Source organism: Mustela nivalis (assembly GCF_964662115.1).
Source record: "Mustela nivalis genome assembly, chromosome: 3".
Taxonomy (NCBI): domain Eukaryota; kingdom Metazoa; phylum Chordata; class Mammalia; order Carnivora; family Mustelidae; genus Mustela; species Mustela nivalis.
The window spans coordinates 52,321,815-52,325,532 of NC_139022.1; positions in this window are offsets into that span (position 1 = coordinate 52,321,815).

The following is a 3,718-nucleotide window of genomic DNA, read 5'->3' on the forward strand; positions in this document are numbered from 1 at the left end:
ATTGCATTTGTTGGAATAGCAAGGCATTGGGTCCTGATTTTTTTCAAGTTAATGCCCAATAATAGTGGAAAATAATGTGTGTGTGTGTGTGTGTGTTTTATTACCTTGCTCAGAAAAAAAGCTACCATGTTTGTAAAGTAGAAAACCTTAGTTGTCACTCAAAATGTAAACTGTCATAAGGGATAAGAGATTAACGGATTCCACTGCCGACTTTTATAGTGTCATTATTTTCCCCTCTAACTACCTCCTTAATATCTTTGCTGACGAAGATGTTTTAAAATGGAAGACAATTAGAGGCTTTTTGTTTATGAAAAATGAAGTGTTCGGGCACAAAAGCATGCACAGTGGACCTCTTACAGGATGTTTAAAATCTCCTTTCATTAAAAGATGTTCTTAAGTGGCCATTTGTCACTTAATAGGAATTCCTATTGTTTCTACTGTTGTTTTTATGTATAAACACCAGCACCAATAGATTTCCAGGATATCCTTTTCAATTTCACACCCCTTGATTTCATGTCGGGTTGCCTCAGACGATTTTTCCATCTTAAAATCACATTCTGCATAAGAATACCTGAGAATACTCTAGAAAAGCCATAGGCAACCAGCAGCCAGAGAACCAGATCCTAGGCACAGATGCATTTTGTTGAGTCAGGAGAGAGCTTAAATTTTTAAAAATTATTTGCCAATGTTTAAAAAAGTAATAGATTTGGCACAAGAATCTGGATATCTCTCTCTCTCTTTTTTTTTTTTCTTGAAAAATGGAAAGATCTGGCATTTGGGAGCAGTATTCCTCCATGGCAGCAGTTCCCTGCAAGACAAGAGGAGCTGGACACGTTTGCCACGGGTGGATGCATGCCAGCCTACCTATCCCCCTACCCCCCAGCCTGCTTCACTCAGGCACTTCCATCCTGCCCTCAGCAGCCTTTGGATTTGCAACCCCTGCTCCATTACAACCAAGTTTTCCAAGTGCAAATATGTTTGGTAGTTAGTAGAACCCAATCTTTGGCTCATAACCCAATTTAACAACTCATTTGAAGAAAGATGGAGAGCTGAGGCAATTTGGAAGGTTGGTAGGAAAGGTGATGAGGGGAATGCAAAGCTTGAGCTGTGAGTGAATGCACTAGGAGGGAGAGGTCAGGAAAAGAACTGCGCTGGAAAGTGAAAACAGATTCACTTCCTCAAAACAGCACTGCACAAAGATCTTCTGAGCTTTGGTGAGAAGAAGGCAGGTCAGGTAGTAAACAGGAGGAAAAATCAATGGCCACGTCAGAGGCTCTCTGCCACTGAATTGGCTCACGTATCATCTTTGCCCCAAGTGGTAGTTTCCAGTCCTGGCCTACGTTCTTGAGGAATCACCAGAATTAGAAATGGAATCCAGGAAGAGCTCCAGGAGTCAGTTCAAGGAGGGAGGATGATCATGTGTTGGAATTATGATACAAGGCAAAAGTAGATGGAAAGGCAAAGCCAGTAGAAACCAGGAGTGTCAGATACAGCATTAGGGTCCACAGGGGAGGGGTCAAGCCAGAAGAAAGGTCAGGATAGGGAAGATGTAGATGGTAGTTTCTGGCCTCTGTGTTCCTCTGGGCAAAGTCTGTGATTTGGACAAATCTAGAAGACCCATGGAACTCCTTGTTCTTAATCTGTAGTAGTTTGAGGTCCACGTGTCTGTGAGTCTCCATTTCTTTGTGAACGTGGCGATTCATAGACCTTTTTTCTAGTCATCCAAGGTCTGCAGCAAAGCAAGGGGTGGTCTGACCACACAGAACTTTAGGTTACTTCCTTCTCTCCCTGCCCCTGAATAAGACAAACAAGATAAAATCTTGAAGCTGCAGCCTCCAGCTGTGGTCTACAAATGTGAAGGCAAAGGGAAAAAAATCTTGGGGTTATGGGGGTGGGGAGGCAGGAGAATGAGGAAATGAACTGTTTGGAGGGTGTTTAAGCCTTATCTGATGCAAGAGAATGAAGAAAGGACTAGAAAGAAAGAAGTTTGAGAAAGGAAAAAAGTAGAAGAATATTAAAATTGTTGCTGGAAGGAATCTCAGAAAATACTCCCCTAGGCTAAGCTGGGCTTTCCCTGTTTAATATGTGTAGAGAGACCATATCATTTACCATCCAAATCTGTACTCTTCCAGGAACGAAAGAAGAAACTATTAGTAATTTTTCCAAGATCCGGGCAGGACCTGGGACTGGCCAGCAAATGTGCGTCAGGTCTCCAGTTAAAGACAAAGTAAAGAACCTCTCTTGAGCTTGAGGGCGCCAGGCTACTGACTACCTCCTAGAGGCCTGGAGGCCTCAGACTGAACCTATTGTGTTATGATGCAGAGAGTGGAGACTCCAGCTCAGTTAGGAGGACGGAGAGAGTGCTTCTTCGTCTCTCACCAAGCCTTGGAATCACCTAAGGACTTTAAAAAAATTACAGATGCCCAGGAATTCACTTTTACTTATTCTGGATTGGGACTTAAAAAAGGTTTTGTTGTTGTTGTTGTTATTGTTTGTTTTTTTTTTGTTTGTTTATTTGTTTGTTTGTTTTTAAACTGCCTGGTGATCCCAGTGTGCAAGCTAACCAGAACTCGACAGTTTCTCCCAGGCTTCTAGGTGACCATAGCCTGCTCTTCCCTCTCCCCAGTGTTAGTCTATGTGGACAAGATGGTGAACACGCCCTGCAGCGAGTTTCCTCCCTGCTTCCCCACCCCCACCCCCCAGACCCAGTTTTGGGGCTGGAGGAGGTATGGGTGGCAGTAAAGTGAGCTTGTGTATTTAAGCTGAGAATGTATTTCTTGCCACGAACAATTGAATATTAAAAAATGAAACGGAACAAAACCTGAACAAAACCCTTTAACCGGGGGTATGACAGCTCTTGGCATCACCCAGCTGAAGACTGAGGAAGTCATGTTTGGGCTAGTGCTTTATTACTATCTAGAGCCACAAAGACACATCTATTACATTGGTGGCCATGCCTACTTAGTGTTTGGAGATGGCAACATCCAATCTACCCTCAGACCACAAAGATTTCTCATTTCACCCGTATTTCTGGAGCAGATGTTGGGTCAGGGTGCTAAAAGGTGCCATGGTTGTGGCTGTGCCCCAGAGGGACCCACAGAATTCACTGTCCAGACAGTGAAGTAACTCATGGAGCCCAGAGGGAGCTGGCCTGCTTTGAGCTGTTAAAAGGTAAACTGAGGCACATTATTATTATTATTATTTATTTTTTTAGAAGCGTTTGAGCAGAAATTGATGGGAGAGAGGCAGGACCAAGCCAGAAAATGCTCGGAGCGCTCTGTGGCAGGAGCTTGGAACCCGTGCAAAAGACTCCTATAAAGAGTTCGCAGAAGCAAAGAAAGGAAATTCTTTGATTGGCTCTAGCTTAAAGCCTGGTTGGCTGTTTGTGATTGGTTGTCCTTAGCGTTTGGATTTCCCAACCGGGAGGCCTTTCCTGCCCTGGTTTGGGCTGCTTCGGTAGGCTGCTGGGGCTTTAGAACCAGATCCATCTAAGTTAGGCCTCTTTGTTGAGTTAACTTCCCAGAACTGCCCTCACCATCGTGTCAGTGGCGACACAGCCGGTAGAAACACCAGCGGATAGGCAAGAATTAATGAAAAGCATTTTAAATCCTCATTTCAGCCTCTCAGAAAATCACCGAGGGATTATATAACCCTCAGCCAGGCTTCAGTCCGCCTTCCTCTGTCTTCGCTCTCAGAATCTCTGTACCGCATCCTTTAT